The 16,213-nt window shown below is 39.2% G+C and overlaps 1 pseudogene; it reads right to left on the bottom strand.

The window, feature by feature from the left end:
• Nucleotides 1-12,053: 12,053 nt before the first annotated feature.
• On the bottom strand, nucleotides 12,054-15,966 carry LOC131649686 (uncharacterized; annotated as a pseudogene).
• Nucleotides 15,967-16,213: the final 247 nt, after the last annotated feature.

Genomic DNA, 16,213 nt, shown 5'->3' with positions numbered 1-16,213 from the left:
AATAAAAGACTTCCCTGATTATTTCGGTAGAGACGATCACATAAGCTTCTGTCTTCAGAGAATTCATAGCTTCTGACTTCTGCTTCCATTTGACAGCTTCAGAACTAGAATTTCTTTAGATCCCTAGAACACTCATAGCTTCTGATTCCTGCTTCCATTTAGGACAGCTTCAGAACTTGAATTTCTTTGATCATCAGAACATTCACAACTTCTGATTCCTGCTTCCATCTAGGACAGCTTCAGAACTTGAATTTCTTTGATCTTCAGAACATTCACAGCTTCTGATTTCTGCTTCCATTTAGGACAGCTTCAGAACTTGAGTTTTCTGGATCTTTAGAACATTCACAGCTTCTGATTTCTGCTTCCCTCGGATAGCTTCAGAGCTTTGAATTTCTACCAACATCACTTCATGCTAGATTTGTATCAGAACATTGTTGAATGTACCAGAGCATCATCAGAGCATCTCTACATCCTGAAATGTTACAGAACAAAAACTAAACGACAAAAGTCAGCATGAACGAGTCAGAACATAAAATGTATATTAGAACACATGATATGTATCAGAGCCATATAGGCTAAAATAATGTATCAGAGCAAATAGAATTTTGTCAGAGCAAATAGACAAATATGGATCAAATTCTATTATCAGTGCTTCTGATTCTGAAGCTTGACAGCACTCAGCTTGCTTCAGCTTCCATGAGCTTATTCTTTTTACAGAATAACGCTTCTTATGGTTTTGCTTCTTGTGTTTGCTTTGAAGATTTTCTTCACTTCTTTATACCTGCAAAACACTTAAACCATATAGAACTTGCAGTTCTTGTTAGTAAATGTGTGGGAGCTTTACCCAGCAACTGATAGATTAATCAAATCATTTATCATTTATCTTCTCCCCCTTTTTGTCATAACATCAAAAAGAATATTTCAAAAGATTCAGATGAATAAAACGACAAATAAAATCACTGGAATGTAAAAACAAAGAAACTTTTCATTGATAATCAAAAGATATTACATGAGAAGATGTTTAACAAGCAGATGCAACAAGGAAAGCAAACTACTAAGACCAAAGACTAAGACCCTAGCTAAGACAAAATCTGCGCCAGCATGTCTTGAACCCTGTCATAATTTGCAGTTTTCCTTGCCATGAAGGAGTGAAACGCATCATTGACTACTTCTTGGGCTTCCAGGCGAGGGGTCAGGGAGACTTGATTCTGATGCAGATTTTCCACAATTTCTATCAGAAACAACATTCTCAGCAGGTGAAGATGAAGAGATTTCTTTGGAATGGGTTGAGGGAGAGGAAAGGTTAGATGAAGAGGAAGTTGAGTCTTGAAGGTAAAAAGATGAGGAAGAAGATGGAGATGATGGAGGGCTTTCACCAGGGGGTTGAAACACACGTCTAGAATAGTTTCCAGACAACTTTGCTTCGAATGGATTCACCTTGAGAGGGTCATAGGTGATCTTTATCTTTTTGGGTTTGGAAAAAGATGTTTCAACAGCTTTTCTCTTTTTGTTTTGATCATTTTCATGGTTTCCTGGGCTTGATGAAGAGTTCATGATGGATTTGCAGATAATGAACAGCTAGGGTTTGATATGAATGCAAAGAGATAGAGAAAGAAAATAGAGACAGAGTGTAATAGAGAAAATATAAGAGGGAAGGAGAAGCGTTTGAAGAGTATTTAAAAGAAAATAAAATGAAACAAATGATGGATAGCATTTAATGTTACGTGACATGAGGAGAGATAATAAAGACAAATGAGGTGACTAGCACAGTTACCTATGGTCGGCGTCCCTTCAACTGCACGCGCGCTTATCCATGAACAGTAAAGACAGGTTTACCATCCGAGATAAAACGTTACAGCTGTTTTGCTTTACAAGAGGTTCTGAATCAACTTAGACAATGAAACGTTAGTAATAACCGAATCATAATTTCTAAAAGATTTCAATCAGAACTTCTGATTAAAAAAATAATCCACTTTCATTTCAGAAGATACTCATACATAAGAACTTCTCATCTTCTCATTCTGGGCATAAATCCATACTGATGTTCTTCAGAATGAACTTAAACCTATCTTCAGCCAGGGGTTTTGTAAAGATATCAGCCCATTGATGTTCTGTATCCACAAAGTTTAAAGATAGAACACCCTTCTGAACATAGTCCCTTATGAAATGATGTTTAATCTCAATATGTTTAGCTTTTGAATGAAGAATAGGATTCTTAGATAAACATATAGCAGAAGTATTATCACAGAATATAGGAATGTTACTCTCATATATCTGATAATCTTTTAGCTGACTCTTCATCCAGAGCATCTGTGTACTGCAACCAGCAGCAGCGACATATTCTGCTTCTGTTGTTGATAGAGCAATAGTTGCTTGCTTCTTGCTATACCAGGAGATCAAATGACTTCCAAGAAATTGGCAACTTCCTGAAGTACTCTTTCTTTCAATTCTGTCTCCAGCATAGTCAGCATCGCAGAATCCTACTAAGTTGTATTCTTTAGATTTTCTATAAACTAAGCCAACATTAGTAGTACCTTTCAGATACCTTAGAATTCTCTTAACAGCAGTTAAATGAGATTCTCTAGGATCTGATTGGAATCTAGCACACAAACAAACACTGAACAGAATGTCAGGTCTAGAAGCAGTCAAATATAGAAGAGATCCAATCATACCTCTGTATAACTTCTGATCTACCTTCTTACTTACCTCATCCTTACCTAGGATGCATGTTGGATGCATAGGAGTTTTGGCTTCTTTGCAGTCTAGAAGATTAAACTTCTTCAGAAGTTCCTTCACATACTTGGTTTGGTGAACATACGTTCCTTCTGATGTTTGATTTATTTGTATTCCAAGGAAATACTTGAGTTCTCCCATCATGCTCATTTCAAACTCAGCCTGCATAGACTCAGCAAACTCCTTTCCAAGTGTAGCATTAGATGTTCCAAAAATAATATCATCTACATATATTTGACAAATTAAAATATCCCTTTTAAAGGTTTTACAAAAGAGAGTAGTGTCCACTTTTCCTCTAGTGAAACCATTATCCAGAAGGAAAGAACTTAAGCGTTCATACCAAGCTCTGGGAGCTTGTTTCAATCCGTACAATGATTTCTTTAGTTTAAAAACATGATTAGGAGACATAGAGTCTTCAAAACCAGGAGGTTGATGGACATAAACTTCTTCATCTATATAACCATTTAAGAAGGCACTCTTAACATCCATCTGATAGAGAGTGATGTTATGTTGAGTGGCAAATGAAATTAATAGACGAATAGATTCTAACCTGACCACTGGTGCAAAGGTTTCTGTATAGTCAATCCCTTCTTGCTGACTATAACCCTGAGCCACCAGTCTGGCTTTGTTCCTTACCACTTCACCTTTCTCACTGAGCTTGTTTCTGAAGACCCATTTTGTACCGATTATATTGAATCCATCTGGTCTAGGAACAAGATCCCAAACATCATTCCTTGTAAACTGATTCAGTTCTTCTTGCATAGCAATTATCCAGTCTGGATCTTCTAGAGCATGATCAACAGAAGTTGGCTCGATCAAAGATACAAGACCTAATTGACAGTCTGCATTGTTCTTAAGGAATGCTCTTGTTCTGATTGGATCATCCTTCTTTCCAAGAATGACATCTTCTGAATGACCAGAGATGAGTCTGGATGATCTTCTGACAGATGGTTCTTCAGAAATGTTTAGATTCTCCAGAGAAGCTGATACTTGATCTTCAGATTCTTTGCTTCTGAGAAGCTCTGCTTCTGATGCGTTGCTTCTTGGCTCAACAACTTCTGATACATCAATATCACAATCTGCAAAATTATCAAACTGCTTTGGTTTTTCAGAACCAAGCTTATCATCAAACCTGATATTGATTGATTCTTCTACAATCAATGTTTCAGTATTGTATACTCTGTAGCCTTTTGAGCATTCAGAATATCCAAGAAGGAAACATTTTTGTGCTTTGGAATCAAACTTACCAAGATGATCTTTAGTGTTCAGAATAAAGCATACACATCCAAAAGGATGGAAATATGAAATGTTGGGCTTTATATTCTTCCACAATTCATAAGGAGTCTTATTTAGAATAGGTCTGATAGAGATTCTATTCTGAATATAGCATGCAGTGTTTATTGCTTCTGCCCAGAAATGCTTAGCCATATTGGTTTCATTGATCATGGTTCTGGCCATTTCTTGCAGAGTCCTATTCTTTCGTTCTACAACTCCATTTTGCTGTGGAGTTCTAGGACAAGAGAAATCATGGGCAATACCATTTTCTTTGAAGAACTCTTCAAAGAATCTGTTCTCAAATTCACCACCATGATCACTTCTAACCTTTATGATTTTACACTCTTTTTCAGATTGAATCTGAATGCAGAAATCAAAGAACACTGAATGAGACTCATCCTTGTGTTTCAAGAATTTTACCCATGTCCAACGGCTATAATCATCTACGATGACTAATCCATATTTCTTCCCTCTGACAGATGCTGTTTTGACTGGGCCAAACAGATCAATGTGCAAGAGTTCTAATGGCCTTGAGGTAGAAACAACATTCTTGGACTTGAATGCAGGTTTGGAGAACTTGCCCTTCTGACATGCTTCACAAAGAGCATCTGATTTGAATTTCAGATTAGGGAGTCCTCTGACAAGATCCAGTTTGTTAATCTGAGAAATCTTTCTCAAACTAGCATGACCTAATCTTCTGTGCCAGACCCACTGCTCTTCAGAAACAGACATAAGACAAGTCACCTTCTGACTCATAAGATCTTGCAGATCTGTCTTATAAATGTTGTTCTTCCTCTTGCCGGTAAATAGGATTGAGCCATCCTTCTGATTTACAGCCTTGCAAGACTTTTGATTAAAGATTATATCATAACCATTGTCACTCAATTGACTGATAGATAAGAGGTTATGTGTTAATCCTTCTACAAGAAGTACATTTGAAATGGAAGGAGAGTTACCAGACTTTATAGTTCCAGAGCCAATTATCTTGCCCTTCTGATCTCCTCCAAATTTGACTTCTCCTCCAGACTTAAGCACCAGGTCTTGGAACATAGACCTTCTTCCTGTCATGTGTCGTGAGCATCCAGAGTCCAGGTACCACGACATGTTGTGCTTTGTCCTTTTTGCAGCCAAGGATATCTGCAATAGGAATAATCTTATCCTTAGGTACCCACATCTTCTTGGGTCCTTTCTTGTTAGTTCTCCTCAAGTTCTGATTGAACTTGGGTTTAACATTGTAAGCAATAGGAGGAACAGCATGATAATTCTTAATGTGAGTTTCATGATATTTCCTAGGTTGTGGCACATGCTTCTTAGTGTGTGTAATGTGAAAACTTTGAGCATGTGAAGTGTGCCTAATATCATGTGAGTGGCCATACTTGAACTGATCATACAATGGCTTGTATGTGATTTTCATCTTATCAACAGGTTCAAGTTTGTATGGGGTTTCACCCTCAAAACCAATGCCAACTCTACTGTTTCCAGACACAGCATATATCATAGAAGCTAGCTGACTTCTGCCAATACTTCTAGATAAGAACTTCCTGAAACTTAAATCATATTCTTTTAGAATATGGTTTAGACTAGGAGTGGATTTTTCTGAATTGGAAGGAGATCCAACATTATTGGATAATTTTAAAACTTTTTCTTTTAATTCAGAATTTTCCAGCTCAAGCTTCTTCGTTTCAAATTCAAATAGCTTTTTCAGCTTTTTGTATTTGAGACTAATCTGAGACTTGAATTCCAGAAGTTCTGTTAGACTGGAAACTAACTCATCTCTAGTAAGTTCAGAAAATACCTCTTCAGAATCTGATTCTGATGTAGATTCTGATCCGTCATCTTCTATCGCCATCAGCGCACAGTTAGCCTGCTCATCTTCAGAGTCTGAATCATCTTCTGACTCATCCCAGGTTGCCATAAGACCTTTCTTCTTATGAAACTTCTTCTTGGGATTTTCCTTCTGAAGTTTTGGACATTCATTCTTGAAGTGTCCAGGCTCATTGCATTCATAGCACATGACCTTCTTCTTGTCAAATCTTCTGTCATCAGAAGATTCTCCACGTTCAAATTTCTTTGAACTTCTGACGCCTCTGAACTTCCTTTGCTTGTTCTTCCAGAGTTGATTTAGCCTTCTGGAGATCAAGGACAGTTCATCTTCTTCTTCAGATTCTGATTCTTCAGGATCTTCTTCTTTAGCCTGAAAAGCGTTAGTGCATTTCTTGATATTGGATTTTAATGCAATAGACTTACCTTTCTTTTGAGGCTCGTTTGCATCCAGTTCAATTTCATGACTCCTCAGGGCACTGATAAGCTCTTCCGAAGAGACTTCATTTAGATTCTTCGCAATCTTAAATGCAGTCACCATAGGACCCCATCTTCTGGGTAAGCTTCTGATGATCTTCTTTACGTGATCAGCCTTGGTGTATCCCTTGTCAAGAACTCTCAATCCAGCAGTAAGAGTTTGAAATCTTGAAAACATCTTTTCAATGTCTTCATCATCCTCCATCTTGAAGGCTTCATATTTCTGGATTAGAGCAAGAGCTTTAGTCTCCTTGACTTGAGCATTTCCTTCATGAGTCATTTTCAAGACTCATATATGTCATAGGCCGTTTCCCTGTTAGATATCTTCTCATACTCAGCATGAGAGATAGCATTCAGCAAAACAGTTCTGCATTTATGATGATTTCTGAAAAGCTTCTTCTGATCATCGCTCATTTCTTGCCTTGTCAGCTTTACGCCACTGGCATTTACCGGATGTTTGTAACCATCCATCAGAAGATCCCATAGATCACCATCTAGACCAAGAAAGTAACTTTCCAGTTTATCTTTCCAGTATTCAAAGTTTTCACCATCAAATACCGGCGGTCTAGTATAACCATTGTTACCATTGTGTTGCTCAGCAGAGCCAGATGTAGATGTAGACTTTGCAGTTTCATCAGCCATCTTTTACTGAAGCGTTTTTCTCTTCCTGAATCTTTTCTAAACACGGTTAAGTGCTTGCACCTTAGAACCGGCGCTCTGATGCCAATTGAAGGATAGAAAAACACTTAGAAAGGGGGGGTTTGAATAAGTGTAGCTTTAAAAACTTGACCGATAAAAATAAATTGCACAGTTATTTTTATCCTGGTTCGTTGTTAACTAAACTACTCCAGTCCACCCCCGCAGAGATGATTTACCTCAACTGAGGATTTAATCCACTAATCGCACGGATTATAATGGTTCTCCACTTAGTCAGCAACTAAGTCTTCCAGAGTCTTCTGATCACACACTGATCACTCCAGGAACAACTGCTTAGATACCCTCTAAGACTTTCTAGAGTATTCTGATCCACACGATCACTCTAGTTACAACCTGCTTAGATAACCTCTAAGACTTCCTAGAGTATTCTGATCCACACGATCACTCTAGTTACTTACAACTTAATGTAATCAATTCTAAGAGTATTACAATTGCTTCTTAAAAGCTATAATCACAAACTGTGATATTTCTCTTAACGTTTAAGCTTAATCTCACTAATATATTACAACAGCAATGTAGTGAGCTTTGATGAAGATGAAGATTCTGAGCTTTGAATAGAACAGAGTTTCAGCAAGTTAATATGAGTTGTTTTGTTCAGAATCGTTAACCTTGCTTCTCATCAGAACTTCATATTTATAGGCGTTGGAGAAGATGACCGTTGAGTGCATTTAATGCTTTGCGTGTTCCGTACAGCATCGCATTTAATGTTATACGCTTTTGTCAACTACCTCGAGCCTTGTTCACGCTGTGTCTACTGACGTTGCCTTTAATAGCTTCTAACGTTCCTTTTGTCAGTCAGCGTAGCCTGCCACATGTACTTCCTTCTGATCTGATGTTTGTGAATACAACGTTTGAATATCATCAGAGTCAAACAGCTTGGTGCAAAGCATCTTCTGATCTTCTGACCTTGAAGTGCTTCTGTGCGTGATACCATCAGAACTTCAGTGCTTCTGATCTCATGTTCTTCTGATGCTTCCATAGACCCATGTTCTGATTCTGCTTCGACCATCTTCTGATGTCTTGCCAGACCATGTTCTGATGTTGCATGCTGAACCCTTGAGACAAAGCTTCTGAGCGCTGAATTATGCATACTCTTTATATATTTCCTGAAAAGGAAATTGCATTGGATTAGAGTACCATATTATCTTAAGCAAAATTCATATTATTGTTATCATCAAAACTAAGATAATTGATCAGAACAAATCTTGTTCTAACAACCGTTACCTGAAGAAGGTCTTGATCCTGGATCAAGATGGGGCCTAATTTTCGACGGAGCAGTAAACTCTTTTGGCAATGGAATTGGGGCAATCATCATCACTCCCAAGGGTACTCATATCCCATTCTCCGCCAGATTGCTATTTGATTGCACCAACAACATCGCAGAATATGAAGCTTGTATCATGGGTCTCGAAGAAGCCATTGACTTAAGAATCAAGATCCTAGACATATATGGAGAGTCAGCCCTTGTGATCAACCAAATCAAAGACAAATGGGAAACTTACCACCCTGGCTTGATTCCTTACAGAGATTATGCAAGACGTCTTTTGACTTTCTTCAACAAGGTTGAATTGCATCATATACCTCGATATCAGAATCGAATGGCAGACGCCCTGGCTACTCTATCTTCCATGTTCAAAGTTAATCACTGGAATGATATGCCTACAGTCAGAATCACGCGCCTTGAAAGGCCCGCTGATCCGCTGTCGCTCGCGGGTCAAAAACGAGTTAATTTATAAAACTGTAGTACGACGGTAACGGTAACTCGCGTATCGTCTCTCAAGGATTCCTGTTCTTATTAACCAAATGTAAATCGAAATTGGGGGGGGGGTTGGTTTGGTGGTCGAATTACAGAAAAAGAAGCGCTTAAAATAAGTGATTCTGAAATAAGCTGTTTTGAAAAAAATGATTATTGAAATAAGCTAATCTACTGAATCAGTTCCTACTATCATCGATTATCATAATTTTAATTCCCTAAGCGGATTGTCTAATCCTATTTGGATACAAACTCAGTGACAAGCGGTTAAGTTCGTGAGATGTATGATCCTATTGTCCGAATTAAGCAAACGGGATAGATTTTCATGGATTAAGCAAACATGATTGATCAGGCACAAAAACGGATTAAGCAAACGTATCGTGCCTAGGTTAGGATCATACAATCAACCAAATTTAATCAATATATTTCATGTAATTGAATTAAGCAAACAAGAACACAAAACATCATCGAAAGGAATTAAACTAGAATTAACATTATAATAATCTCAAGTATTGGAACCTGAATTACAGTAGATCGACTCAAATGCGATTAGTTCTCCATGAGTTCGTAAAAGCTCTCAAAATTCGTGAATGGAAGGTGAATGCTACAGTACCGCGGCTGCTACCCTAAGGGGAAAGATTACAACCCGTTTTACAACCCAACTGGGTCAAAGATACGATCCAGGCCCAAAACCAATTGACCCGAAACTTAACTAAAGCTAGTGCTGCAACTTCAACGCAATTTCTGGCCCTTCTACAGTCCGATTCTGACTTCGACTCCAACATAAGAATTGTAGCTCTTTCTCTTAGCTTTCCGTCGATTATTAGAACGCCTCAATCGGACTCCTGGAACTCCAGATATGATCGTTTCCGTGCAGACTGCTAATGCTGAAAAATTAATACGAAAAACAAATAAGTGCAAAAATAAAATAAAATATAAAAACATATTAAAACATAAAAATAAATAAAACAAACCGAAGAAATACTTGAGTACAAACATGGAAGAACGTGCATCAAAATGCACTGATCAAATTCCCCCACACTTGAACTTTTGCACTCCGAGCAAAATGAAAAGAAAGCAGAAAAACATCAACAGTTACTCATCCTAGGCTACAGATCTTCTTCGGGTGATTTTGCATCGACAGGTACTAATCTTGCACACTAAGGACATCGTAAGAACACTAACCACAAATATGTAGACATAAGGCTCCTAAATACACAAACCAATTCAAATCATATTATTATACCATAGCCTAACTTACTCATCCTTTTTGCTCTTTTTCATTCAGGCGCAATCACATTAAGCCCGTTATCTCCACACACTTATAGCAGGACAACCGGTTAGTGACTCTGATCCTTTTGCACGGGGTTCCGGTACTTGCGTGGCATAACCCTTTGCTTACTCAGATGTAGTTGCGGGGGATCGGACCGTAATCCTCCCTACCAAGTTCAGCACCAGAAACCGCTGAACCAACTAACAAAGAGTTTTGAAAACTTTTTTTTTTTAAAGATTACACAGCCGTTGGGTTAAGTGACCGGGTGAGGATCACCAAACTTAGAAGGTGTATTACCTTTTCCTTTTCTCTTTTTTTTTTCTTTTCGGAACATTCACTTATATTCATCGGTTTCCTGCGTAAAGTGTGTGAGAGATGGTGCCGACTGCTGAAATAAACTACTCAAGAGCTGTCAAAGAATGAGAAATTAAGGCTAAAACATAATAACAAATTCAAATCAATTTCCGTATGCAGGAGACTTACGGTGTTAGAACGATACCGATCTTGTGAACTTTTCCCAAGTCTCCGCAAACCCGACTCAAATCAGTGTGTAGCCTAAAACTTTCAAGAAGATGCATTTTTTATTGAAATTAAACAAAATACTAACACACAAAAAACAAATAAAACACACAATTTCCTCCCCCACGCTTAAACTAAGCATTGTCCTCAATGAAAAGACATTACTAATAAAGTAGAGAGAAGGAAAGAAGGACTCCCTGATCAAGTTGCAGTGTAGTCAGGTGCTTCTAAAGAAAGCTCCTCTATGCTGACATTTTCAGGCACCGAACTTTCATGGAATAACTTCAGCCGCTGCCCGTTAACCTTGAAGACTTTGTCAGTACCTGCACTTTTTATTTCTACTGCACCATGAGGGAAGACATTAGTAACAACAAAGGGGCCAATCCATTTGGATCGAAGTTTCCCAGCCATAAGCTTAAGGCGGGAGTTAAACAGTAAAACCTGTTGGCCCACAGAAAATTCCTTCCTAGAAATCATTTTATCATGGAAGTGCTTAGTTTTCTCTTTATAAATCTTAGAGCTTTCATAAGCCTCTAGTCTAAGCTCTTCCAACTGTTGCAATTGGAGTTTTCTTTCAATACCTGCTTGTTGCATCTCCAAATTACAACTTTTCACCGCCCAAAAAGCACGGTGTTCTATCTCAACAGGAAGATGACATGCCTTACCAAAAACAAGTCGATAAGGAGACATCCCAATGGGTGTCTTGAAAGCTGTCCTTTGAGCCCAAAGTGCGTCTTCTAGACGACGGCTCCAGTCTTTCCTGTTTGGTTGCACCATTTTCTCTAAAACCTGTTTGATCTCCCTGTTGGAGATCTCAGCTTGCCCATTAGTCTGTGGGTGATATGCAGTAGAGACTCTGTGCACAACTCCATACTTTCGGAGTAAGGCTTCCATGGTGCGGTTACAGAAATGAGTGCCTTGGTCACTTATGATAGCTCGCGGTATTCCAAACCTGCAAAAGATATTAGACCTGACAAACTCTGCAACAACTTTAGAATCATTAGTCCTAGTGGGGATAGCTTCCACCCACTTTGAAACATAGTCAACAGCAAGCAAAATGTAAAGGAAACCAAATGATACAGGAAAGGGACCCATGAAATCGATCCCCCATACATCAAATACCTCACAGAAAAGCATAGGTTGTTGAGGCATTTCACTCTTGCGAGTGATGTTGGTACCTGCTATCTGGCACTCTTTACAAGTGCGATAAATCTCAAAAGCGTCCTTAAAAATAGTTGGCCAATAGAAGCCTGAATCAAGGACCTTTCTTGCAGTCCTTTGAGGACCGAAATGTCCGCCGACTTGAGATGCATGAGAAAATTTTAAAATAGATTCAATCTCATTGTCGGGGACACATCTCCTGATTACCTGATCACTACCAAACTTCCATAGATATGGATCATCCCAAACATAATATTTGGCATCACTTTTGAGCTTGTGAACCTGTGATCTAGATGCACCTGTAGGAAAAACACCAGCAACAAGAAAATTAACAATGTCAGCAAACCAAGGTGTAATCCCATGCAAAAGAAACAACTGCTCATCAGGAAAGTCATCCTTAATAGGAAAATGATCTTCATCTCTCTCTATCCTGCTCAAGTGGTCAGCCACTAAGTTCTCAACTCCACTTTTGTCTTTAATCTCAACATTAAACTCTTGGAGCAGCAACATCCACCGAATCAATCTCGGCTTTGCATCCGGCTTCTTCAGCAAGTACTTTAAAGCTGCATGGTCAGTAAAAACAACAACCTTGGAACCTAGCAAATAAGATCTGAATTTGTCAAGAGCAAAAACAATAGCTAGCAGTTCTTTTTCAGTGGTAGTGTAATTAGACTGTGCAGAATCTAAAGTCCTAGAAGCATAGTAAATAACATGGGCAGCCTTGTCAACTCTTTGTGCAAGGACAGCCCCAACTGCATAATTGGAAGCATCACACATAAGCTCAAAAGGAAGTGTCCAATCAGGTGGCTGAATGATGGGAGCGGAGGTCAATGCTTTCTTCAAGAAGTCAAACGCTTGTTTGCATTTGTCATCAAAATCAAAAGTGACGTCATTCTTCAACAAGTTCGAGAGCGGAAGAGCTATCTTGCTGAAATCCTTGATGAAACGCCTGTAAAAACCTGCATGACCAAGAAAAGAACGAATCTCGCGAATGCAAGAAGGGTAAGGCAATGTAGAAATCACATCAATCTTAGCAGGGTCAACAGAAATTCCTTTTTCAGAAATAATATGACCAAGAACAATTCCCTGCTCAACCATAAAATGACACTTTTCATAATTCAACACAAGGTTAGTCTCGATGCATCTTTCTAAAATCAAGCTTAAACTGTTCAAGCATGCATCAAAAGAAGAACCATAAACAGTAAAGTCATCCATAAACACTTCCATGCAATTTTCAATAAAATCAGAGAAAATACTCATCATGCATCGTTGGAAAGTGCCAGGAGCATTGCAAAGGCCAAAAGGCATCTTCCTGTAAGCAAATGTACCGAATGGGCACGTGAAAGTGGTCTTTTCTTGATATTCAGGTGCAATATGAATCTGAAAGTAACCTGAAAAACCATCAAGAAAACAATAATGTGATTTACCAGCTAGCCGTTCAAGCATCTGGTCAATGAACGGCAAAGGAAAGTGATCCTTTCTAGTAGCCTGGTTCAGTCTCCTGTAATCAATACAAACTCTCCAGCTGTTCTGGACTCTAGTGGGAACAAGTTCATTCTTTTCATTTTTTACCACTGTGAGTCCAGATTTCTTAGGTACAACCTGCACTGGACTTACCCACTTACTGTCAGAGATAGGATAAATGATACCTGCTTACAAGAGTTTGGTTACCTCTTTCTTTACAACATCAAGAATCAAAGGATTAAGCCTCCTTTGGGGCTGCCTTACTGTTTTCGCTCCATCCTCAAGTAAAATCCTGTGCATGCACATCGAAGGACTAATACCTGGAAGGTCGGCTAATGTCCACCCGATTGCTTTCTTGTGCTTCTTCAATACCTGCAAAAGTTTGTCCTCTTGATTGAAATCAAGGTTAGAAGAGATAATAACAGGAAGTTTTTCATTATGCTCCAAGTAAGCATATTTCAGGTTCCCAGGGAGCTCTTTTAGCTCTAAGGACGGGGGCTGAATGATGGATGGAAGGCTTGGGGCAGCCGGGATGTCAAGAGCATCGACGGTAAAAACAACCTCATCGGTAGCAACTTCACCTGTAGGAAATGTATCAGGCTGCAAGGAAGCATCAATCTCAGCACAAAGGACACAAACATTAGTGTCAGTGCAGTCAGGACATGAATAATTATCATCAAAATCAGAGAGAGATGGAAAATCAAGTGCAAATAATTCAGAACAACTCTCATCAACTAATTCAGAAATCAACTCAATGTTAAAAACCGAATGCTCCTCCACGGGGTGTTTCATGGCATCAAAGATATTAAATTTTGCGACGATGTCACCAAATTCCATGGACATGGTTCCATCATCAACATCAACTTTTGTCTTCGCTGTTTTCATGAACGGTCTGCCTAAGATGATGGGAGCTCTGCTTGACTTAGTTTCTCCTTCCATGTCCAGAATGTAAAAATCTGCAGGAAAAATTAAATCGTTAACTTGAACGAGGACGTCTTCCACTATGCCGGTGGGACGTGCATTGCTCCTGTTCGCCAGTTGAACGATTAAACCTGTATGCTGCATGGGACCAAGGCAAAGGTTATTATAAATAGATGTAGGCATAACATTAATGCCCGCTCCTAAATCAAGCAAACAATTATCAAATTTCTTATCCCCAATGGTACAAGGAATAGTAAAAGTTCCCGGGTCCTTGCACTTTTGTGGCAAGACCTGAGAGATGGCTGAAACACTTTGTTCGGGCTGAATGAAAGCAGAGATGCTTCTTCCCAAGTTGACTCTGTCACTTCCTTTTACTTTTCTCTTGTTTGTACACAAATCCTTCAGAAACTTTGCATACCTTGGAACTTGCTTAATCACATCAAGAAGCGGAATATTTACCGCTACTTTTCTGAACATATCCAGAATTTCTTTTTCTTTGTCTCCTTCCTCAATTCTTTTATTTTTCAGAACTCTATGCGGGAAAGGAACTGGTGGCACATACTCCTTTTCTTTATTTTTTCAGTTCCGACCACAACAGAAGAAGGAGAAGAAAGCTCAACTGGAGGGGGTTCAGAAGAAGAAAGTTCAGAAGTTACCTCAATGATTTTTTTATTTTTTCAGGGGCTGGTTCTGTAACCTTTCCGGATCTCAAAGAAATAGCGCTCACATTAGCATTACCATTCGGATTGACAACAGTTTGTGCTGGAAGTTGGTTCGAACCTTGAGCTTGCATATTATTTATTTGAGTAGCAAGTTGTCCCATCTGTGTGGTCAAGGTCTGAATGCTAGTGTCGGTTCTTTGTTGAAACTGAAGGTTGTTCACGGCCATTTGCTTAACAAGATCTTCCAAGGATGGTCCGGAAGTAGTAGCTGGAGGGGTGTGATGTGGCTGGGGTAATGGAACGGTGAGCTGTTGTTGGGAAGGCTGCTGATTTCCATATCGAAGGTTGGGATGATTCCTCCAATTGGGGTGATATTTGTTGGTAGACAAGTCAGGGGTGTTGTTGTACCTGTTCTGGTTGTAAAGGTTGGCTGCATAAGCTTGAGGCAGCTCGGTAACAGTATCATCTTTCAGAAGAGGACAAGTATCAGTGGGGTGATCATGAGCTGTACAAATTCCACATACAGTTGTTGTTTGAGGTTTCGCTACTGCAAGTTGTTTAACTAAAGCGGTCAGCTCATCAAGTCTGGTTTCTAAAGCTCTGTTCGAGGAACCTTGAATTTGATGTACACCCTTGGTCTGGACAGAATTGGTTCGAGTGGTGAACTGCTGGGAATTTAAGGACATATTTTCAATGAGGGCTCTGGCAGCAGCTGGAGTTTTGTCAACAAGTGCTCCACCACTAGCAGCATCAAGAATGTTTCTATCCATAGGTAACAACCCCTCGTAAAAGTACTGAATGAGAAGTTGTTCGGTAATCTGATGTTGAGGGCAGCTTGAAACCAATTTCTTGAACCTATCCCAGTATTCAGCCAATGACTCGTTATCTTGTCTAATGCCACATATTTCTTTTCGGATTGAAGCGGCTCTAGAGGCAGGAAAGTATCGCTCCAAGAACACTCTCTTCAGAGCATTCCAGCTTGTGATTGAATTCGGTTCGAGATCATATATCCAGTCCTTCGCTGCACCCTGCAAAGAAAAAGGAAAAGCACGAAGTTTGATATGATCTTCAGTGATCCCTTCAGGCTTCAATGGTGTAGAACACACCACCTGGAATTCCTTCAAATGTTTGTGTGGATCCTCACCTGCAAGACCATTAAACTTTGGCAACAAGTGTATTAAACCCGATTTTAATTCAAAAGGAACAGCAACAACATCATATTCAATACACAAGTCATTATAATTAACATCAGGGGCTGCAAGTTGCCTTAGAGTTCTATTTTCAGCCATTTCAAAAGCAAGTTCAGAATCAGAATCAAACAAATTATGCAAATAGTCAGACTCAGAATCAGACTCAGCTATGGTCGGTGAAGGTGAACTATTGCTAGCCTGGCCTGCTCTACGAAGTGTGTGCAAGGTTCTCTCTACCTCAGGATCA

Source organism: Vicia villosa, linkage group LG2, assembly GCF_029867415.1.
Source record: "Vicia villosa cultivar HV-30 ecotype Madison, WI linkage group LG2, Vvil1.0, whole genome shotgun sequence".
NCBI lineage: Eukaryota > Viridiplantae > Streptophyta > Magnoliopsida > Fabales > Fabaceae > Vicia > Vicia villosa.
This window is presented reverse-complemented; position numbering and strand designations above follow the sequence as displayed.